This window comes from Heteronotia binoei, chromosome 3 (assembly GCF_032191835.1).
Source record: "Heteronotia binoei isolate CCM8104 ecotype False Entrance Well chromosome 3, APGP_CSIRO_Hbin_v1, whole genome shotgun sequence".
Lineage (NCBI taxonomy): Eukaryota > Metazoa > Chordata > Lepidosauria > Squamata > Gekkonidae > Heteronotia > Heteronotia binoei.
Genome location: NC_083225.1, coordinates 10,176,401 through 10,201,869, shown reverse-complemented (window position 1 = coordinate 10,201,869; position 25,469 = coordinate 10,176,401).

Sequence of the window (25,469 nt, the reverse complement as noted above, 5' to 3'; positions counted from 1 at the left end):
TTGTTTGAGCAGTCCAATTCGGGAAAAGGAAACAGTCATGTCTGGGATTACATTGCCCCAGTGGTGATATGGGCCAGCATCTATTGCTGCCAATGGGTTTCATAAGAACATAAGAGAAGCCATGTTGGATCAGGCCAATGGCCCATCCAATCCAACACTCTGTGTCACACAGTGGCCAAAAACCCCATGTGCCATCAGGAGGTCCACCAGTGGGGCCAGGACACTAGAAGCCTTCCCACTGTTGCCCCCCCCCCCAAGCAGAGCATCACTGCCCCAGACAGAGAGTTCCAACGCTGCGGCTAATAGCCACTGATGGACCTCTGCTCCATATGTTTATCCAATCCCCTCTTGAAGCTGTCTATGTTCGTAGCTCCCACCACCTCCTGTGGCAGTGAATTCCACATGTTAATCACCCTTTGGGTGAAGAAGTACTTCCTTTTATCAGTTCTAACCCGACTGTTCTGCAATTTCATTGAATGTTCACGAGTTCTCGTATTATGAGAAAGTGAGAAAAGTACTTCTTTCTCTACCTTCTCTAGCCCATGCATAATCTTGTAAACCTCTATCATGTCACCCCGCAGTCCACATTTCTCAAAGCTAAAGAGCCCCAAGCATTTTAACCTTTCTTCATGGGGAAAGTGTTCCAACCCTTTAATCATTCTAGTTGCCCTTTTCTGCACTTTTTTCAGCATTAAACCAGCATAGAATATAATGAGTATGCTAAGTAATTCAGAGATAGGGTTTAGGATTATGCTTATACTCAAGCGTGTTGCTTATTACACAGTGGAATGGGAAATAGAGTTGTACCTTTATATGCGTATTGACTTAAATGGTCTTAGGTGTAACTCTCTTTTCTACTGCACTGTTCTGAGCAAGGTACAATAGGGTCCTGTAGCCCAAATATCAATGGCACAGGCACAAAGGGTGCGTTCACACACACTAAATAATGTGCTTTGCAACTGAATTTTATTGTGTAAGAATGGCAAAATCCACTTGCAAACAGTTGCCATCTGAAAGCACTCATAGGCTGGGATCACACACACTAAATGATGCACTTTCGATCCATTTTCAATGCACTTTGCTGGATTTCACTGTGCGAACTGGATTTCACTGTGTGAACTTGCAAAATCCAGTTGGAAAGTGCATTGAAAGTGGATTGAAAGTGCATTATTCAGTGTGTGTGATCACAGTTACAGTGTTTGGCATCATGTTGGAGATGAATTTTGCCAAAAAGTCATGGGAACATCTAACCAAAACCTCACATGAGAACATCTAACCAAAATCTCCACCTGGCCATTGGCATTCACATTCACGTTCTCACTATGCCTACTTGCAATCAGTTGTTCAAGCTGAAAGTTAGGTTTATAAATGGGATTGTTTGTGTGGCGAAGTGACACACGTTAGCAGAGTTGGTGTCATAAGGCAGTCTCCCTCTAGGGCTTCCAGCTTCCCACCATAAGTAGCAGGAGCTTTCATGAGGTGGAACCCTTGGGAATCCAGCGTTCCTTGTGTCCCAATGTCATTTCTAGCAAAAACCCAGAAGTGACATTTGCAGTCATCATGACATGCTAGAACTAATTCTATGGTAATGGCCATAGAGATCTGGGGAATTCCTAGAGTGCTGCAAGGTGGCTATGATGTCCCTTCTGGGCTTTTCATCAGAAGTGGTATCATAACACATGCAAAGCTGCCCCCCCCCCCAATTTTCCTCCCACTGAAGAAAGTAGCAGGAGGGTTCTACTGGGATAGCCAGTTCAGTTGTAGTGGTTAGGTGTGCAGACTCTTAACTGAGAGAACCGGGTTTGATTCCCCACTCCTCCATTTGCAGCTACTGGAATGGCCTTGGGTCAGCCACAGCTCTCATAGGAGTTGTCTTTCAAAGGGCAGCTGTTGGAAGAGCTCTCTCAGGCCCACCTACTTCACAGGGTGTCTGTTGTGAGGGTGGGTGGTAAAGGAGATTGTGACTGCTCTGAGATTCAGAGTATAGGGTGGGATATAAATCCAATATCATCATCATCATCTTCATCATCATCGTAGGAGGAGGACACCTGCCACTGCATGGGTTTTTGGTAACCCTATTTAACACATGCAAAGCTGCATTATTCATTATAAAGTCTGCTGCAACAACAGGACTGCAAGAAGCATGAAAGCCTTCCAATAGCAGAAAGACTTTCAGCCTATATCTGACTTGCAGACAGAGTGGAGAGCACAGCAACAGGTAGGCAAAACAAGACAAGCATTCCCTAAGAACTGAACAGCAGAAAGCATAAACTACAGCTCTTCCTAGAGTTCCAGTGGATCAGGGTTGTTGTTTTTAAAAAATAACAGGAACTCCTTTGCATATTAGGCTGCACCCCCCTGATGTAGCCAATCCTCCTGGAACTTACAGTAGACCCTGTAATAGGAGCCCTGTTAGCTCTTGGAGGATTGGCTACATCGGGGTGTGTGGCATAATATGCAAAGGAGTTCCTGCTACAAAAAAAGAGGCATTTAGTGGACTAAAACCTTTCTTCACATTTGCTATGCTCAAACAATTGGGTTATCACCTCTCCAGTACAGAACAGTCTGTGTCATCTTTTTTAACACTGAAAGTCCTTTCTTACTCAGCTTTATATGAACAGGAGGTTTATCGAGTCCTTGCCTGTCATCGCTGTATAAATCTGCTCTAGAAGACGGAGAACAGTTTTGAAGATTTTCTTTAAATTACTAAAACAGCTTTATTCGAACCATTGTGAAAATTCAGCTCACAGATTCGGCGATTTGCTTTTTTTTTTTTACCCTCCGCAACTAGATAAAATTAAAGTTAGCACGGGCTTGTTTCCTCTGCTAACTCAATTAAACTTCCTGCTGTTGCTGGAGACCCACATTACACTCTGTTCTTTGCCCCTCCTTTGCCCTTCTTCCGCCGCAAATGCAACAGCTGGGGCCGCATGCGGGACGCATTTGACAGGGAGACGACATCGGTGCCAAGGTCTGCGATGAATTTTTAACAGCAACATCTGTGTCTGTCAAAAAGCCCTTCACCGACGTCTTGGCCGGCTGCTACCTCTGTGACTCCTTTGCTGGCTATGCTAATGGCTTTGTAAATGCCTACAGGCCTCCCGGGGGCAGGGGGCGGACAGCAGAGAGGCCGGATCAACTGTCTCATCTCTGGATTGTGTTTTTCGCTTGGAGTGACCTGTAATGGAAGGAGATTGCTTTTTATAAGAGTGGGGGGCCCTGAACAACTTCTTCACAATTGCTGTTTATGTGTCAATCAGTGATGCTGGTATCTCATTTCCCCGAACTAGGGTGGTCTTGTGTACAATCCTGATGGCCGCTGTGTGAGACAAGATGCTGGACGAGATGAACTATTGGTCTGATCCAGCAGGGCTCTAATGTTCTTACAAAGGCCTCAGCCTCTATGCCCTGTTGTTAGCCCTCCAGAGGAACTGGCTGGTCACTGTGTGAAACGGGATGTTGGGCTAGGTGAACTAGTTGTCTGATCCAGCAGAGCTCTTACTATATTCTTTTGAAAGCCTCAGCCTCTATGCTCTTTTGTTACCCCTCTAAAGCAGCGATCCCCAACCTTTTTGGGACCAGGTGCCGGTTTTGTGGAAGACAATTTTTCCACAGGCTGGGGTAGAGGGGGAAGGGTTTCTGGATGATACAATTGTGTATTTTATTTCTATTCGTTTGGTGTGCTGGTTTAGCGTGTGGACTCTTGTCTGGGGGAACCGGGTTTGATTCCCCACTCCTCCACTTGCATTTGCTGGAATGGCCTTGGGTCAGCCAGAGCTTGGCCACCTCTGGTCTAGAGGAACTGGTTAGCCACTCTGTGAAACAGGATGCTGGAGTAGTGGACCATTGGTCTGATCCAGCAAGGGCTCTTCTTATGCTTTGATCTCTCTCAAGTACCTGAATTTAAGAGGATTTTTCTGCCCTGGATTCCAGGGAACTAATAGCTTATTGTATATTTTTTGCCAAATTACTTATGGTAGTTATTGGTAGTTATGTTACTGGTAGTTATGTTTCGTGGACAATCACCACTCTAGGAAATGTGATCACCATCACTGGCATTAGTTCCCCAAGTTCTCAGACCTCTGCCTGCTACCTGGTCCTTTCACCTGGAGATGCTGGAGATTGAACCTGGGATGAGACAGAGAAGGGCAATGAAGATGGAGAAGATTCTGGAGACCAAGTCTGATGAGGAAAAGTTGAAGAAGCTTGGTATGCTTAGCCTGGAGAGGAGATGATTGAGACATGATATGATAACCATTTTCAAGTACTTGAAGAGTTGTCATGTACAGCATGGTGCGGAGTTGTTTTCTGTTGCCCCAGAAGGTTAAACCATGGGTCATACCTGCCACTAGGCAAACTAGGTGATTGTCTAGGATGCCGGCCTTCTGGGGGTGCCAAATTGGACACACCATGTGACTTGGTGACATTATAATTCCTGGGGGGGGGGGCAGAAGTTAGCCTTGCCTAGGGTGCCACAGTCTAGGGGCCAGCATGACTCAGACCAGAACAACTGAGTTGAAATTAAATCAGAGGCATTTTTGACTATACTTTAGGAAGAACTTCCTGACTGTTAGAGCAGTTTCTCAGTGAAATGGGCTTCCTCAGGAAGTGATGGGCTCTTCTTCTTTGGAGGTTTTTCAACAGAGGCTAGATGGCCATCTGACAGCAATGCAGATACTGTGAACTTAAGCAGATCATGGGAAGGAGGGAACTTAGGCAGATCATGGGAAGGATGGGTTGCATCAGTAATTAGTTATTGTGGCCCTTTCCTTCATGCCCAGGGGGATGCTGATCACCACATTGAGGTCAGAAAACAATTTGATCAGGGACCCTGGAGTTCGGCCAGGGATCCTGGAGCTTTCTTTCTTTCTTTCTTTCTTTCTTTCTTTCTTTCTTTCTTTCTTTCTTTCTTTCTTTCTTTCTTTCTTTCTTTCTTTCTTTCTTTCTTTCTTTCTTTCTTTCTTTCTTTCTTTCTTTCTTTCTTTCTTTCTTTCTTTCTTTCTTTCTTTCCTTCCTTCCTTCCTTCCTTCCTTCCTTCCTTCCTTCCTTCCTTCCTTCCTTCCTGGCATGGAGCAGGATTCACCACTGGAATGGAGGAGAAGTACTTGTGAATGCCCTGCATTATGTAGGGGGTTGGAGTAGATGACCCTGGAGGTCCCTTCCATCTCTGATTTTATGATCTTCTGTATACAAAGCAGCGGCCCTTCCATTGAGCCATGGCCTCTTAATCCCGTCTAAATTTATTACTGACTTTGACCAATAAAGAACTTCAAAATTTAAGCGAATGCCTCTGGCAAGTCTAACAGATACTAGATCATTAAGACTTCTCAGTCTTCAGATATTAGCAGGAAATCAAGTGTTGGTGAAAGATAAAGGACACGATGGGTCAAGAGCCTATATTAATATATTTTTTCCTGTGGATCTCAGGTAGGGGTTGTGGGATGGGGGGCTGATGGGAAATTGGAAATGCAGGTAATAAGGCTCAGAAAATGAATTTTATCATTAGCTGTCTATCACAGGTTCCTTCATAAGAACACCACTGCGATACAAGGGAAGGCAATATTTTTGAGCAGGGGTGTAATTTCACAGCATGTCCAGTAGGTGGCAGTCATAGAGCCTGAGTTTTGGCTTTGTTTCTTTCCCAAAAAAAATTGAATAAGTGTGGTCAGCGAAGGAGGAAGAAAAACAAATAGAACCTATCTCCAGATCATTCGGCAGGTATACAAATAGTCATGTTGCACAGCCTAACACAAGGTTTTGTGAGCTGACCCACTGGTTTCTTGGGACCACTTAGCCCAGTCTAGAAAGGACATGTAGGGTAACACATTTCATACATTATTCACATTTTAGGAGCATATGGATTTTGTCTTCATAAAACATGAAGTGTCCATTTGACATATCCATCTATCTATCTATCTATCTATCTATCTATCTATCTATCTATCTATCTATCTATCTATCTATCTATCTATCTATCTATCTATCTCTGTCTTCATCATCATCTTCATCAGACAACTGGAATTACCCCTTCTTTTTTCCTGTGCTAAGACAAAAATGTGTGAGTTGGAGGCTAAAAATCTGTGAGCTAGCTCATGCTAGCTCAGCTTAGAGGGAACACTGCCCCTGATACCGCCGCTGTTTGACACAGGGCTTTTTGCAGAAAAAGCCCAGCAGGAACTCATTTGCATATTAGGCCACACCCCTAACTCAAAGCCAGCTGACACTGTGTTCCTGCGTGTTCCTCCTCAAAACAAAATATCCCTGATCAAGTGCATGCAACAAGCACCCATGTTGGACTTGGATAATTCAGGGGAGGGGATGTTGTGTATGTTCACTATTTTTCTTGCTATCAAGTCACAACTGACTTACGGTAACCTCATGGGGTTTTGAAGGCAAAAGGCATTCAGAGGTGGTTTGTCGTTGCCTGCCTCTGCTGCCATGACCCTGGACGTCATAGGTTGTCTCCAGGGCTTTCTTTCTTTTTTTAGCAGGAACGCACCAGAATGCAGTTCCGATTGGCTTGGCATTGGGGTGGTGGGGTGGCCTAATATGCAAATGAGTTCCCGCTGGGCACTTTCCTACAAAAAAGCCCTCTGTGAAACAATGGCGTCACCAAGACTTACACTGTTGTTTTATGTATATTTTATGTGTTGTAATTGTGAAACAATGGTGGCCTGATATGCAAATGAGTTCCTGCTGGGCTTTTTCTTAAAAAAAAAAAAGCTCTGGTTATCTCCAATCCAAAATACTAACCATGGTCCACCCTGCTTCGCTTTTGCGATCTGACGAGATCGGGCTCGCTTGGGCTATCCAGGTCAGGGAAAGAGAACCAAGTGCATCTCCTTTTGATGTTCCACAGCAACATTAATAATCTAATCTAATGGCGGTTTGCCATTGCTATAGATGTTGGGTACCACTGACCTGCTGTGTAGAAAAATGATTTATTTATTTATTTTAAATAAAATGCAATCAGCAAAACTAAAAATTACAACACATTAAATATACATAAAACAACAGTGTAAATCTAGCGTGCAGTACATCAATTACCTAACCTCAAAACACAGAAAAGAATCTATCTTAAGAAAGGGCCAAAACATTGTTGATAAGTCCAGGGTTCTTTTTCTAGCAGGAGCGCCTCTGCATATTAGGCCACGCCCCCTGATGTAGCCAATCCTCCTGGAGCTTACAGTAGGCCCTGTGCAAAGAGCCCTGTCAGCTCTTGGGGAATTGGCTACATCAGGGGGCGTGGCCTAATATGCAGAGGCGCTCCTGCTAGACAAAGAGCCCAGGATAAGTCTACTTATCCATTAACAATTCCATCATTTCAATAATTCTATTCCATGAGTGGGCTATGCAGAAAAGTGATTTATATGCCTAAATGATAGCCTCTAATTAGTAGGAGACGTCAACCTGTCCCCAAATTCCTGCACACCACAGAGCCAGATTTGCAATGCATTAAATATAAACTTTGCTTGATCTCTTTGCCATGTAGTGCTTGTGTGGGTAGTATGTTGTTGTTGTGGTTTCTTTTTTTTCTTTTTTTTTTAATGAGCTTTTATGCTCCATAGGAATCATTTGGATGGCACCATGGGTCCCAGATGCCATGACTTGGAAACTATTCTTCCAAAGACAGCATCTGGCACTTTGGCACAACACTCTGGTTAACTTTGCAATGCCCCCGGCACTGTGGCATGCTCGGATGCTTCTGAACACTCATTTTTTTAGCCTTCTGAAAAATCAAGATATTTATAAACCTTTGGGACACCAAGTAATCTTTTTTTGATAGCTGTATATTAGTTCAATAATCCGTATTTTATGGAGAATTTTTTTTTTTTGCTTCATTTTCTCCTAGCCTACCTATTCTCAACAGACAAATGTAGTTTAAAGAAATGCTGCTGAAAATATCTTATGCTTAGGGTATCTTTCTCAGGGCTTTTTTGTTTCAGGAACTCCTTTGTGTATTAGGCCGCACCCCCCCCCCCAGTTGTAGCCAATCCTCCAAGAGCTTTCAGGGCCTACTGTGAGCTCCAGAAGGATTGGCTGCAACGGGGTGTGTGGCCTAATATGCAAAGGAGTTCTTGCTACAAACAAAGCCCTGAGATTTCTTATTTCACAATCATAATATGTTAATCATCTGAGCTTCTAGGATTATAGTTTTAAATACAAACTGAAGCATCTGCTTTCTGCAAGGTATAGCCTCGTACTACACCATCGCTACATCCTCTGGCAGAAAATCCCACGCTTTAATCACTCCTGGTATAAAGAAGTATTTCAATTTTTTTTCCCCATTCTTCTGAATGATTTTGTATCCTTCCCTCCATTCCCCACACATTCTCCACTGTGTGAGAATACGCATACACCAAACGCTGGCTGTGCTGTACTACACGGTGAGGAAGGAAGGTGGCGAAGAACGTAAGAGAAACCATGTTGGATCAGGCCAATGTGTCAGAAAGTGGAACTTCAAAGTAAGCAGGCTTCCATTGGTTACAATGTTAAGACTTTATTTGATAATCCAAAGGTTCTGAGCAAAGATACATTGGAACTGATACTTTGTTCCCGGAGCATAGATGTTTTAACTAGAAGCACATCAAAGGCTTTCTAAGCAAATCTACATTCCCACACCAGAGTGAAACATTTCACACATTTACTTTCTCTTATCTTATTGCGGTTCACTTTCTCACAAAGCAACTCAGCTAGCTGCCCCTGAGGCATTTTATCTTCAAAAGATTGTTGCCTTTGTTAGTACCAAGGACAGGAATTTACAACAGGGTTAGGAACAGCTTCGCGTCTACTTTGATATGCAAGGCTTCTATTTGGGGCTAGTAGCAAACGTTAGAAAATGGAGTCAGTCAGGTCAAGCACCTCGTTGCAGTTTGAACATAGCCTTATATCATAACGGTAAGCTTTCCAATGTCTGACACAATGACCCATCCAGTCCAACACTCTGTGAAACACAGTGGCCAAAAATCAACAACCACCCAAGTGCCATCAGGAGGTTCACAAGTGGGTCTAGAAGCCCTTCCACTCCCCCCCCCCCGCCCCCAGCACCAAGAATACAGAGCATCAATGACCCAGATAGTTCCAATAATATACTGTGGCTAATAGCCACTGATGGACCTCTGCTCCATATTTTTATCCAATCCCCTCTTGGCTATGCTTCTCACCACCACCTCCCGTGACAGTGAATTCCACATGTTAATCACCCTTTAGGTGAAGAAGTACTTCCTTTTATCTGTTTTAACCCGACTGCTCAGCAATTCCATTGAATGCTCACGAGTTCTTGTATTGTGAGAAAGGGAGAAAAGGACTTCTTTCTCTGCTTTCTCCATCCCATGCATAATCTTGTAAACCTCTGTCATGTCACCCTGCAGTTGACGTTTCTCCAAGCTAAAGAGCCCCAAACGTTTTAACCTTTCTTCATAGGGAAAGTGTTCCAAACCTTTAATCATTTTAGTTGCCCTTTTCTGGACTTTTTCCAATGCTATAATATCCTTTTTGAAGTGTGGTGACCAGAATTGTACACAGTATTCCAAATGAGACCGCACCATCAATTTATTCAGGGACATTATGATACTGGTTGATTTGTTTTCAATTCCCTTCCTAATAATTTCCAGCATGGCGTTGGCCTTTTTTATTGCAATCGCACACTGTCTTGACATTTTCAGTTGAGTTATCTACCATGTCTCCAAGATCTCTCTCTTGGTCAGTCTCTGCCAGTTCACACCCCATCAACTTGTATTTGTAGCTGGGATTCTTGGCCCCAATGTGCATTACTTTGCACTTGGCCACATTGAACCTCATCTGCCACAAAAGACGCCCACTCACTCAGCCTCGACAGATCCCTTTGGAGTGCCTCACAATCCTCTCTGGTTCTCACCACCCTGGGCAATTTAGTGTCATCCACAAACTTGGCCACTTCACTGCTTACTCTCAACTCCAAATCATTAATGAACAAGTTAAAGAGCATGGAACCCAGTACTGAGCCCTGCAGCACCCCACTGCTTACTGTCCTCCATTGCGAAGACTGCCCATTTATACTCACTCTCTGCTTCCTATTAATTAGCCAGATTTTGAGCCACAAGAGGACCTGTCCTTTTACTCCATGACTCTCGAGCTTACTAAAGAGCCTTTGAGGAGGAACTTTATCAAAAGCTTTCTGGAAGTCAAGGTAAACAACATCTATTGGGTCCCCTTTGTTCACATGTTTGTTTACCCCCTCAAAGAAATGTAACAGGTTAGTGAGACAAGATCTTCCCTTACAGAACCCATCCTGAGTCTTCCTCAATAACTTGTGTTCATCAGTGTGCCTACTCATTCTGTCCTTGATAATGGTTTCTACCAACTTTCCTGGTATTGAAGTCAGACTTACTGGCCTGTAATTTCCCGGATCTCCTCTGGAACCCTTTTTAAAGATGTGGGTGACATTTGCTACCTTCCAGTCCTCAGGAACAGAGGCAGATTTCAATGAAAGATTACATATTTTTCAGGAGATCCACAAGTTCAACTTTGAGTTCTTTCAGAACTCTTGGATGTACGCCATCCGGACCTGGTGGCTTATCAGTTTTTAATTTGTCAATCAGTTGTAGGACCTCCTCTCTTGTCACTTCAATCTGACTCAGGTCTTTCAACACCCCTTCCAAAATTAGTGGTTCTGGAGCGGGCAAACACTTCTCATCTTCCACAGTGAAGATGGAGGCAAAAAATGCATTCAGCTTCTCAGCCATTTTCCTGTTCTCCTTCAGTAATCCTTTTACCCCTTGGACATCCAAGGGCCCCACTGCCTCCCTGGCTGGTTTCCTGCTTCTAATATATTTGAAGAAATGTTTATTGTTGGTCCTTATATTTTTTGGAATATGCTCCTCATGGTCCCTTTTTGGCTGCCTGATCACAGTTTTACATTTGATTTGCCACAGCCTGTGTTCCCTTTTATTAATCTCACTTGGACTAGCTTTTCACCGCTTAAAGGAATCCTTCTTACCTTTTACAGCTTCCATTACTTTGTTTGTTAACCATGCAGGCCTTTTCTAATACCTGTTTGTGCCTTTCCTAACTTGTGGTATATATATTTATATGAGCTTCTAGGATTGTAGTTTTAAATAGCCTCCAAGCTTTCCCAAGGGTTTTGACTGTATTTACCTTTCCTTTCAGTTTCCTCTTCACATGCCTCCTCATCTCAGAGAATGTACCTCTTTTAAAGTTAAAAGTGGTTGTGCTGGTCTTTTGGGGCAACTCCCTATTTATTCAAATGGTGAAATCAGTAACGTTATGGTCACTGCTCCCAAGCAGAGCAATCACTTTTACATCTCTCACCAAGTCTTGAGCATTACTTTGGACCAAATCCAGGATTGCCACGTCCCTGGTAGGTTCTGTGACCATCTGCTCCATAGCACAGCCACAAACAAGTGATTAAACAGATGAACTGTATGCCAAAATATTGGCTCTCTGTTCATGACTGGTGAACGGGATGTGAGCAAAACTGGTGGGTATTTGCGTATCCATAATCAACACCCAAGGCCACATAGTATGACATAGCATAATCAAATACCCAATTATATATTGACTGTATTATTTAGTTTAATGCATAATATTTAATGATGATGCCTTGCTGTGTTGTAGTGGTTAAGAGGGGCAGGCCCTAATCTGGAGAACTGGGTTTGATTCCCCACTCTTTCATGTGCAGCCATCTGGATGATGTAAGGCCACTCGCAGTTCTCCTAGAGCTCCCTTAGTCTCACATACCTCCAGGGCTGGCTTCAGGGTGTCTGGCACCTGAGGTGAGGCAATGTCCCCCACTCTGCAGCCCCCCACCCTGCAGCGTGCACCCTTCCTTCCCCACCCTCACCCGAGGTGAGGGCGAGGGCGAGCACCGCGGTGGCAGCATGATGAGTCTCCTGCCTCAGAGTGTGCACACCGTCTGACTGCTGTCACTCAGCCTCCCAGTCTGTGCTTCTGGAAGTTATGGCAGCCAGGCTGAACAATGCTGGCCAGGTGATGCACGCACTCTGAAGTGCAGGGGCTGCACTGTGCCACCACACTCACCTATTTCCCTCGCCAAGGAGATCCCAAATTGTCATCCCACACCAGGGCTGCACCCCAGGCAGCCACCTAGGGTTGCCTACTGGATGGGCCAACCCTGCCTATCTCATAGGTTGGTTATCTGTTATGCAGAGAGGAAGGGAAGGTGTTTGCAAGCCATTCCAAGACTGCTTTGGATAGGAAAGAAAAGGAAAGGTCCCCTGTGCAAGCACCAGTTGTTTCCGACTCCGGGGTTGCTTTCACAATGTTTTCACAGCAGACTTTTTATGGGGTGGTTTGCCATTGCCTTCTACAGTCATTTACGCTTTCCCCCCAGCAAGCTGGGTTCACATTTTACTGACCTCAGAAGGATGGAAGGCTGAGTCACCTTGAGCCGGCTACCTGAAAATCCAGCTTCTGCTGGGGATCGAACTCAGGTCGTGAGCAGAGCTTAGGATCGCAGAACTACAGCTCTAACACTGTAATGTACTGAGAACGGAGACGGTTGGAAGGCAACATAGTTTATTCAGTAGCACATTACAAGAGAGGGAACATGCGGGCCGGGCCCCGCTTATATACATTACCCGGAAAAGCCCCCTCAACCGACCAGGCCAATCCTGGTCGGTCAAACTTCCCGCCACAGATCTTGATGGGCGGGGCGACTGGCAAGCTCCATCCAGGGACCCGGGGGTCGCCTTCAGTAGCGATCGCCATGCAACCTGATCCCTTATGTTCAATACATAACAAACACTCTGCGCCACGGGGCTCTTGGATAGTGAAGGGTGGGGTATAAAACAAATCTCCTCCTCCTCCAGTTTGGTCCTGGTTAGCACTTGGATGTGTGACCCCTCACAGAGTGAGGCAATGGCAAACCACTTCTGTTCACCTCTGGCCTAGAAAACAGTGTGAGGTCTCTCCATATGTTGGCTGCCACTTGACTGCACTTTCTGCCACTACCATTTAGCGATGCCACATTCATTTATAACTGTAAATGTTTATTCTCTAGGTCAGGGGTGGCCAACGGTAGCTCTCCAGATGTTTTTTTTGCCTACAACTTCCATCAGCCCCAGCCTGCCTGGCCAATGGCTGGGGCTGATGGGAGTTGTAGGCAAAAAACTACAAGAGCTACCGTTGGCCACCCCTGCTCTAGATGAGCAAAGAGACTTCTTCTTGATTCTGTTAGCCACTTCCTTAGAGCCAAAGATCAGATGGACACAACTTTTGTCCCCTAAGCACATTATGGAAACCATTATGTGGTTGAACTTAGCCTTGCGGATCCAGGACATTTTCCCCTTTGCACCTCCGTATACTTGATAATACCAGTGGAAATAGTATAGCATCCTAATGAGATTTAACTTCTTATTTTTGCAGTCCTAAGCTCTGCTCACGACCTGAATTTGATCCCCGGTGGAAGCTGGGTTTTCAGGTAGCCGGCTCAAGGTTGACTCAGCCTTCCATCCTACCGAGGTCGGTAAAATGAGCTTGCTGGGGAGAAAGTGTAGATGACTGGGGAAAGCAATGGCAAACCACCCCATAAAAAGTCTGATGTGAAAATGTTGCGAAAGCAACGTCACCCCAGAGTCAGAAACGACTGGTGCTTGCACAGGGGACCTTTCCTCCCTTTCCTCCTAGGTATCATATTTCCTCTCAGCAGGTATCATATTGGCTTCTTGGTAGGCCTTAAAATTATAAAATCTTTTCAGGTATCTGTTCTTAGTTTTCAGTTATCCTTTCCCTTGACATAATCATGCTGAACCACAAACAAATCCAACTTTTTAAATAAATCATTGACTGTATAAAAATCCACTACTTCTTGTAGTCATTCTCTTTCATTTTTGCTTTACCCTCGAGCTTTTCCTGACAATATCATTGTGTTTTCAGCATTTATATTAGTCATTCTGCCCACACCAAGAATAGTCTGGGAGCCGGACCTCTGTAAGCAACTAAGTTTTGAAGATACTTAAAGTCACCTTGGATAAGAATGCTTCCAATAACGTTTCTCGCATTCCTAGATTTATAAGTGTTGTCAGATCAGCTCTGCTAAATGAAAAGCAACCCACGGGCTATCTGTGAGGAACGCCGTTAGACGCAAAGGCATACTCATCATCATTCAATCCAATTTATTTGCCTAAACTACTGAAAGTCAACACGAATTAGGGCAGATGTTTCCTGGCATGCATAAACAAAAGGCTACCCAGAAATCATCAAAAATGTACAGATTTGGTTGCCATGGCAATGCTGGCTATGGCAGTTGTCTAAATCCCTCACTTCTCTTCCCCTCACAGTTAACCGATATTATAAAGATAACAAAACAGTTAATTTTAAAACTGAGATATGGGAAAAAACTCAGAAACTACTGGGGCATCACAAAAATCCTCTTTGAAGGCTTCTGCTGCGCCTTCTTCACTCAGAGATCTTCGTGTCAATTTCAAGCCTGAAAGTTCTGTGCCACAAATATAGCACATTTTGTGGAATCAGCTTTCAAGAAACAAGACTTACTAGCTCTATTTGAGAAATTTGAGGTGCGAAATCAGGACCAGATGACTATGCTGATCCAGCCGGTAAGAGAACAGCTAGAGACTGTTCAAACAACTCTCTCAAAAGCATCTCAAACAGCAGTGTCTGCGCTTTCACTGGGGCACACTTTAAAGAAGGAAGTTAATGATCTGTGGACTTCTGACCAAATTGTTAAAGAGCATTTGATCATTTTGGAGTCCCAATCAAAACACCTGAATCTTAAATTTAGGGGGTCTACCGGAGGGCTCGGAAAATAATATGGATTAAATCTGCTTTACTTCAAAATGGCTTGCTACGATCTTTCTTTCAGACTCTGCCGCAGCACCTCTGATTATCAGAGCTTACAGACTGGGTGCAAAGTCAAATATCAATAGTAAGGGTCCTAGAGATCTGATTGTACAATTTACAGATTGGAGAACCCGTAATTGCATATTAGACGAGGCTAGAAGGAAAGGCTATATTTTATTTAAGGAACTGCATATTTTAGTGTTCCCAGACATTCCACATGAGGCATTACAGATTAGAAAATCACTGAAAAATGTAACTGTTCTACTCCACAAAGGTAACGTTCGGTATAAATGGCTCCCTAATGGAAAGCTGCAGGTGATTCAACAAGGAAAAAGCTTCATTGCATCAGATGAGGACTCTGGGTATGAGCTCCTTCAAGCTCTGCATGTTCATGATGACTCTGATAGAAATAGACGTTCTGCCAAAAGGCGCTTGCTTTCACCTTCTATCCTGATCAGTCTTCAAAACCTTCCCTTTGATCGCCTACAGAAGCAAAAACTTCCTCACAAGAATCTAGCCCTTAAACACTCTGGAAAATGGTTACATAGAAGATAGGTACATTGAAAATGGATACATAGAGTTGCTTGTAGCTATTTTAGTTTGGTTATAACTACTGTTTTATTTACGCTCTGAAGGTGGAGAAGGAGGGATTTGGGTTTTCTTTGTCACTCTGTAAGTGCTGGTAGGAGTTTGTCTATAGTCCACTGCAGAGTTTAGTGGTCACAGACAGACATAGATCTCAGTATTTTATTATTATTATTATTATTATTATTATTATTATTATTATTATTATTATTATTATTATTATTATTATTATTATTATTATTATTATTATTATTATTATTATTATTATTATTATTATTATTATTTTAACATACTTTACAGGTTTTATCATATTATTAATTGTACTCAACTTTAGAAGTTCTATGTATATTGCTATTTAAATATATAGAATATCTCTTCTTACTGTACTGGTAGTCAACTTTTTAATATTTAATATTTGTTAATTATTTAATATTTAATATTTAGCATATTTATTTAGTGACTTACTTATTTACTTATTGCATTTTACATTCTACTTGAAGTGTTGTTGCTTCTGTATTGTATAGTGAATTAATAAGATTAATTTGTAATTAATTACACCAAAATAATTAATTTTAGAAATTTATATTGATAAATTTGCTAAGTTTTTAAGTGACAGGAAGCTTTATTTATTTTACTGCTTAAATATTCAAGTAATTTGCATTACCTGCTTTTATTAATTGTGAAGTGCGGTTAGCATTGTTTATTTAAGAGCAGGGAGTTTTATCTCATTGAATTCATTGAATATATATATATTTCTAACTTTAATTTATTGCACTGTACTCTTGGTTCATTATGATTTATTTTTACAAAAAAATTAAATATCTGACTTGTGAGTAAAATCATAATGAAATAGTTATTATTTTAATACCAATTATATAATTATTTAAACTGTTAAATTTGAATTACTCTTATATAAATTATAAATCTTGAAACTATCTTCAGCTGTTATTATTATTTTCTATGTGAGGGAAGGGAAGAAGGAAAGATTTAGAAGTGAGCATTCTCAGATTATTATTTTTTTTTAAAAAAAAAAATCCTTTCCAGTAGGTATTTCATAATTTTATGTCCTATTTACAACAATGGATGGTTCACTTAAGTTTTCATCTGTTAATATTAGAGGCCTTAATAATTTAATAAAAAGAAAGGGTCCTTCAATTCATTAAAAAACAGCACCCAAATATTTATGCAAGAAACTCATATCCACTCTTATGACCACTCGATTTTCAGAACACCTCACTATCCTTTACAATATCAAGGTTCAGGCTCTTCTCAGGCTAGGGGAGTTGCCATACTGTTCTCAAGAGAAACTAATTTTATACTGGAAGATTCCCAGATTGATCCTTGAGGTCGCTATCTTTTTTTGAAAGGTACCATTGAAGACAGACAATTCACATTTGCATCAATTTATGCCCCTAACCTTTTTGGGATTTGGTTTTTCAGTCATTATTAGCTTTTCAGAAAGGTGATTTAGTAATTGGAGGTGACTTCAATCTAATTATTAATTTTAAATTGGACAGAACTTTTAGGAACTCTAGGCTTTCTAAATCTGTCTCCTCAAACACTAAGCTATACAAACTGTTTGAAAAATACCATCTGCATGATACTTGAAGAGAAGTAAACTCATTAGCTAAAGATTTTACCTACTACTCAAGCAGACACAACATCTTTACAAGGATAGATTATATAACAGTATCGGACAAAACCTTAAGGCTGTTGTCCTCTGCCAATATCGGTCCTAGACATCTAACGGATAATGCTTGGTTAAATTGCTCTTTAAATATAAGTTCATTATCAAACAGCCATAGAAAGTGGTCAATGGATAAATCTATTTTATCAAATAATACAGTAAGAGATAAATTAACAATGGAACTCCAACATTTCTTTAAAAATAATTCCTCTGCTAAAATGTCACCTGATATAATTTGGGATACAATGAAGGCTGTGATGAGGCGAGTTATTGTATCACTGACTTCAACTATAAGAAAGGAAAAAGAAAAAGCCAAAGCAGAAATGATGGCTCGTATAGTTTTAGTTGAAAAATTGCACAAAAAGTCTAGAAATAAAAGGACATATTCTAAATTACAGGCTGAACGGAAAGTATTGGACTCTTTGGAAACTATTCAAATTCAAAAAATTCTTCTGATTTTGAAACAACGTTGCTGGCAGAGATCAGAGAAGTATACAAAACTACTTGCTTGGCATGTCAAAGATAAAAAGCATTCTTTAGCAGTACATTCAATTAAAGATTCAGAAGGAAATTTAAAATTTTTACCTCAGGATATTTGCTCTGTATTTGCTAAATTTTATGAAAAATTATACAGTTAAAATAATATGGCAAGGGAGGATATAGATACATATTTAACTTCAAAAGGATGCTTTAAGCAGCTTTCTTCAATTCATAGAGACTTGCTTGAGGTGGACATCACACTAGAATAACTTGAAGTTACTATCAAAAACTTAAAAACTAATAAATCTCCTGGTGTGGATGGTTTACCAGTATCTAATAAGTCTCCTGGTGTGGATGGTTTACCTGGTGTGGATGGTTTACAAGGCTTTTAATCTGTCTCTTGCAGAACATCTATTAGTTACATGTAGCAATGTTTTACAAAAGGGTATAATTCCTGCTTCTTGGAAAGAATCTTTGATTGTGGTCATTCCAAAAAAAGATAAAGATCTCACTGACCCTGCGTCATATAGACCAATTGCATTAATTAATAATGATGCAAAAATATTTACATCGATTCTAGCAAACAGGTTAAAAAGAATTGTTACTGATTACATTCTACCAGATCAAACATGTTTTATGCCTGTAGATAACTAACTGGCAACATCTGACGTACTCTAAATTTTATCCAAAACTGTAAACCAACTAAAGGTGGCTCTATTATTCTGGCTATTGATTTCGAGAAGGCTTTTGATTCGGTTGAAGTTCCATATATGACGTGTTTATTAGAAAAAATGGGCTTTGGCCCAAATTTTCTTCGGGCTTTTAAATCTATCTATAAAAATCCTTTCTCAACAGTAAGGGTAAATGGTTGTAATTTCTCCGATTTCCATCCAGTGAGAGGAAAAAGACAAGGTTGCCCGTTATCTCCTTTAGTGTTTGCTTTAGCTATAGAACCGCTAACTGAAGAACTCAGAAGAAATTTGGTCTTTTCTGGAATTACAGCAGGGGGGATTGAACATAAGATCAGTCTATTTGTGGATGATATTTCATTATATATATCTGATCTACAATATATATTTTCTGCCGGAATTTCAAAGAGTTCTGGAGTTCTTGGTAGAGTTTCTGGTCTGCATACTAATCTCTCTAAATCTGAAATCTATCCTATTTTCTTATCTTCTGAGATAACTTCTTCTATCAAGCATTCCTGTTCTTACTCTTGGTGCACACATACCTGGTGACATTTAGGGGTTCACATTCCTATTAATTTGACTGATATTTTCAAACACAATTACGATAAATTGTATTTGACTTTAGTTAATCTACTGAAAGAATAGAATTTGCTACATCTCTCTTTGCCAGATTGTATTCATCTAGTAAAATGCTTCATTTTTTCCAAAAATTTTATTTCTTTTTCGCGCTCTACCAATCTTTATTCCAATGGTTGCTTTCAATAAATGGCAGAGCTTACTCACCAAATTGATTCGGTCTTATAAGAAGTCACGCTTAATCCAATGGATAGTATGCAGACCATCTTACTGGATGACTTGGACTTGCCGAATCTGAGAGTGTATTATCAGGCTTCCATTATTGCTAACATTGTTCGTATTTTGAATTCGGACTTCATGACGAAATGGATGCTATTAAAGCAGTCTTTGGTTGCTCCCCTTGGCTTAAAAGAAATTTTTGGTTAACTTCAAAGTCTAGACCTAAGCTTGCATGAAATAATATTTTCTTGCATATAATGCTTCAGACCTGGGATAGAAATAAAAAGCTTCTTGTCCTGGAAATCTCTCTGTATGCAACATATACGAATCAACCCTGGTTTGGTCCGGGAAACATTCCAGGAGTATTTGATGATTGGAGAAAAGTAGGTATTTCACACCCAATAGATCTATTATGTAATGGATCAATAAGAGATAAGAGGTTTTTTTGAAGACCTTATGGGTATTTCAGTTCCTTGGTTTAGATACTTACAACTTAAAAAAATTGATTGAACATCTCTCAGAAATCTGTGTTTTGGCCAGATCGCAATCCATTTTTGAACAATTATTAGCTCTGCCTTCTTCCTGTATAAAAGGTCTTCTCTCTAAATTATATTAAATCTTAATTATGTCAGACTGTGGGCAGCCTCTTGGTTTTCAATTAGCCTGGAATGAAGATCTCCTTAAAGACATCCCTCCTTCTTCATGGCTGAAAATCTGGGGCTCTTATGTCAATTCCACTTCTATCTTTAACATTCAACTTCAGTTCTTTAAAACTATGTTGAGATGGTACTTTTCCCTCAGATGGCTACATCAAATAAACCAGCATATTAGTCCACTTTGTTGGAAAAATTGAGGGTCTCTGGGAACATTTCTGCATTGCTGGTGAAAGTGTCTAGTTATTTCTCAGTTCTGAAATGATACCACTCAACAAATCTCCAAAATCACTTCACAGTCATTTTCAAGTCAAGTCAAGTTAGCCTTTATTGGCATAAAATATACAGATGTATATATCAGAGCAAATTGTTTTTGGGTTTTTTTAAAGATAAAATGGAACGATTGCATACATATACATCAGGAAAAGCATAAACATAAACTATTTCTATGAGATCCTTTGGCATGCCTTTAAAACAGAATAAAGAAACTTAGCCACTTTCTCAGTGACACTAGATGAAGTATCATTCAAAAGATTATAGACCTTAAGTGCATCAGAACATTCAACCATGCTAACTAAAAGAGGATGTAAATACTTGTGATGAAGATCTGTATACAAATTACAATAAAGAAGAATATGAGTAACTTACTCCACACATACTTGCTTACAGAGACAATATCTGATTGAGCAGGCTGTCTTGTTAAATCTGCCATAAAGAATGGCAGAGGGCATGGCGTTGCATCTGGCAAGGGAAAAAACTCTACACTGTTGTGGCACCTGCAAGACAGATAGATATGAGGCCATTTTCCCAGTACTCAGAGAGATCTCAAAACTCAGTGGGGAACAACTTTTCTTAGCCAGACTGTATAGGTCTTGGTGCTCAATATCTAGCAACCTGCTTTTAATTTGTTGGACTGCGGTAGTGAAGGACAACATGGACAATAGTTCTAGGGATAAACCCATTGCTTTTATTTTTCTCTCAATTTGTGCTAACCAATTTGACAAATTAAATTCAGAGAGCATTTGAAAGTTATAACTCCCCGGTTCAGAGTTGTAGTGCAAGCGTAGCCAGAATTTGAAGGTCATGAGCCATGCACTAGTAACCATTAAAGACACACCAGTTTCTAAGCAGATAACTGCATATGGGACACATTTTGGCATGCCCAGAATGTTACTCAAGAATTTGGATTGGACACGTCATTTTCAATGACACTGGAATGAATGCTCCTAAATTTGTGGGATGATTCTTCTCATACAGTCTCGCATAAAGGGTTGACCATCATACTTATAGCGGCAGTAAGAATTACTATTGCTTCAATATGGAAACCTCCCTCGCCTCCTTCATTAAGAGTCTGGTATGATAAAGTTTGGGATCAATTTATCTTGCATAAAACTGCGACCTTTGTGAACCACAACTTTTCGAATTCAGAAAGTACTTGTATCAAGTTTAGATCTATCTGGGCTCCGATTTTAAATTTTATGTCAGAACAATGTATTCTTCCTTCCAACTGCACTTATCATTCTTGGCTTCATTTTTAGATGTTTAAGGTCTGTGAGGCGCATGTCTGAGTGTATTATTTGGTTGGCTAGTGTTAAGTTATTATTTCTCTGTTCATGCTATTTTATGCAACATTTCTTTGGACTATTTTTAGCAATGCTATTGAATGATATAATTTTATGCTCTTCATATACATTTGTAAGTCAAAGATCTTTGTTTTTAATAAAGATTTATTTATTTTTAAAAAATGTACAGATTTTAAAAAATACCATTAGACAGAATAATATCATCTATAAGAACATAAGAGAAGCCATGTTGGATCAGGCCAATGGCCTATCCAGTCCAACACTCTGTGTTACAGAGTGGCCAAAAACCCCCACCAAAACAACTGCAGGTGCCATCAGGAAATTCACAATTGGGGCTAGAAGCCCTTCCACTTTGCCCCCCACCCCTCAAGCACCAAGAATACATAGCATCAGTGCCCCAGGCAGTTCCAACAATATGCTGTGGCTAATAGCCACTGATAGACCTCTGCTCCATATTTTTATCCAATCCCTTCTTGAAACTGGCTATGCTTGTACCTTACCTGAGCCTGCTTTGGCGGCGAGGGCGGGATATAAATGCAGAATAAATAAATAAAAAATAAAATAAATTATTTTGAGGCAGAAATGTCAGACTGCCTCAGGACACATTTTGCCCATAAAAATAGCACCCTTTTCTCTCACAAATACTGCTTCATGGAGCCATATGGAAAGTTCTGTATACGCACCAACGCAATCGACTTTCCCATTCTATTTCCAGCTGTATGATAATTTACTGCTCACCCTCTACCTATATGTATGGACTGGTGATTTCCAATTTTGTTTCTGTCTTTGTCTTGACTCTAATTGGCCCTTCCTGGCAACTACCCCCCGCCCCACCCTCTGTCTTCCTATGTGTAATGGTTGAGGAAATTATGTTTGACTTGTATCTAAAAAAGTGTGCATGCACACAAAAGTGTATGCCTCGAATAAAACTTGCTTGGATTCAAAGGTGCCACTGGACAAAACTTTGTTCTGCTTCTTCAGACCAACTCCGATACCCACCTGAACACATCAGTTAATGGGTTCCGTTCAAGCAATGGCTATCACATAGTTTGTGACCAGTGAACAGGAGATGAATGAAACTGGCAGGTTTTCAAGCATCCCTACTCCTAAAGTGATTTAGAATGCTCCAGAGAAGAGTTTCACCAATTTCCCACTCGCCTTATGCAGCCCTGACACTCCTCTTCTCAGAGGGGCTTTTGTCCAATTTCACACTATCTGCCCCAGGGCTTCAACTAGCGTTGGCTTTTTCACGTGGCAAACAGAAACCTCTACAAACTTTGCTTTATTCAATTTATATCCCGCCCTCCCTACTGAAGCAGGCTCAGGTTTCAGAAACCAGTTTCTGTTTTCTGCGCAAAAAAGCCAATGCTAGTCGAAGCCGCGGGGCAGATAGTGTGAAATCGGAGGGAAGCCCCACTGAGAAGAGGAGTGTCAGTGTGGCATAAGGCGAGTGAGAAATCAGTTTTTAACATGCGCTAGTAACCCAAAGAATAACTTCCAAGAAGAAAAGTGGGCATTGGTAGCATCTGCAACCTCCACCATGTCACCAATCACACCAGTTCTAAATAGGCATACACCTCTTAGATCAGGGGTGGAGAACTTTTTTTTTCTGTCAAGGGCCATATGGATATTTATAACATCATTCGCGGGCCATAAAAAATTATCAACTTAAAAACCAGTGCTCTGCCATGGGAGAATGATTCAGGCCAGCAAAATTATTTGTTTTTCTATTTGAAATCATGTGGGGAGTGCCTAATCTGGCACACACACACAAACACACTCAGCCTGCCGCTCTAGGCAAATGCCTAGGTCCAGGGCTTTTTTTGTAGAAAAAGCCCAGCAGGAACTCAGTAGCATATGAGACCACATCCCCTGATATTTGCATATTAGGTCACACACTCATTGACATATTAGGCCACACCATCTGGGATAAGCAAGTGCAAACTGAACTGTGACAGTAACTTTTCCAGACCCTGCAGCAATTCTGGCCGGCCCGCCAGGCCCCAGGGAGGCTGCCACAGAGTACCACAGAGTGCCACAGATCTGGGCCCTGTGGGAGGCTGCTGCATGGCCCTGGGGAGGCTGCTGCACAGCACGGCTGGACCCCACAATCCTCACTAAGTAAAGTAAGTAAGTAAGTAAAGTAAGTAAAGTAAATAAAGTAAATTTTATTCTTATATCCCGCTCTCCCCCGCCAAGAGGCGGGCTCAGGGCGGCTCACAGACATGGCAAGCCATGATTTGGTTAAAACAGATAACAATAATTTAAGATATAGTTCAGTTACATAAGTTAATTAAAGTTTAAAAATATAAAAATATAAAAATAGATAGAAATAGGTGCTGTACTTCTATCAGTCACAAATTACACATTGTCATACATCAGTTTCAATTATACATAAGGTGGCTAAAGTTACAATAATTAATCAATTTGGTCTGGTCCTGATTTGAATGCAAGCTGAAAAAGAGAGGTTTTGCCAGCCCTGCAGAACTGGTTCAAGTCCCGCAGGGCTCGCACCATCTCTGGAAGTTGGTTCCACCAACGAGGGGCCATTAGTGAAAAGGCTTGCTCCCGGGTTATCTTCAGTCTGGCCTCTCTTGGCCCAGGGATTTGTAGGAGGTTTTGGGAGCTGGATCTTAGTGCTCTCTGGGGAATATATGGGGAGAGGCCCTAGGGAGGCTGCCACATGACTCGGTTCGGCCCAGCAATCCCCGAGGGCCACACCAAGTGACCTCGAGGGCTGTATACAGCCCTCCGGGCAGAGGTTCCCCACCACTGTCTTAGATGATGAGTAGCTCTGTGACTTTGGCTCTGTGACAGAGCCTGTTTGAAGGTATCCAAAGGAGGTAGGAGGAGGAGGACAAAGCACTAGCTAGCTCCCTCTAAACTGAGTTAGCATGAGTTAGCTCACAGATTTTTAGCCTCCAGCTCACACATTTTTGTCTTAGCACAGGACGTATGACCCCAGAGCACAATAATTTATGCAGGAGCTCTCAACTTTAATGCCAGTAGATCACAAGTTTAATGCCAGTTGCTCACAAAGTAGAATTTTTGCTCACAAGACTCTGCAGTTTAGGAGGGACATTGCTAGCTAACCCCATCACATGGCATCAGTCGTGAAACAAAAACTGATAATCTGGAAACTGAATTGTTCTATTAACTCCCGAAGGTACCAGTTTGATGATAAAAGGGACATGTCTTATTCCAGCAGGTCAGGTCTCAAGGTTAAGTGGGGTAACAGGAACTGGAAGAAGAACACCCTTCACGGTAGCCGTGGCACCCTGGCTTCCTTTGAAGGAAGGCCTCAGTATGCTTTCCTCGAATATCAATAAGTGTATCAATGGGAGGAGCCTAAACGGTACATAGAACTGCTTAAGGACTTTAAACCAGGGTGGAATTGCTCATGGATGGTGGCAGAAGGAGGCCTAATTCTACTTCATCCTCAAATTTGTATCACCTGCACAGGTGGCAGTATAAGGGAGTTAAAGAGTCATTCTGAACATTCATTATCTTTTCATTATAAACAAAGGAAGTTGTGGACCTTTATCCAAGACCTGATATACGTCTCTTTGTTCATATGTAGATCTCTTAATTCATAGAAGTTGGGATTAGATAGATTCATGGTCTATCTTTAAGCACCTTGGTTTACAAGACAAGGTGATTAAAGGCAACCTCATACGAACATAAGAGCCCTGATGAATCAGACCACTGGTCCATTTAGTCCAGCATCCCATCTCACACAGTGGCCAACTAGGTCCTCTAGGTGGCCAACAACAGGGCATAAATGCTGGGACCTTCAAAACAAGAGCTCTGTTGGATTAGAAGAGTGGTCCAATATCCTACCTCATACAGTGGCCAGCCATTTCCTTTGAATGACCAACTACATGGCATAGAGGTCAAGATCTTCCCTGATATTGCCTCCTGATTCTGCGAATCAGAGACTTAGTACCTCTGAATGTGGAGGTCCCTCCTCAGCCACCATGCCTAGTAGCCATCTATAGAATTATCCTCCATGAATCTATCAAATCCCCTTTTGAAAGGTGTTTATTCATATATCTATCACTGCATCTTCTGGCAAATTCCATATTTTCATCATTCTCTGTAAATTAGCAAAAAACCCTGCACATTGAGAGGCATTCAGCCCATGAATCCCAGTGCCAGGAGGCAATGTCAAGGAAAG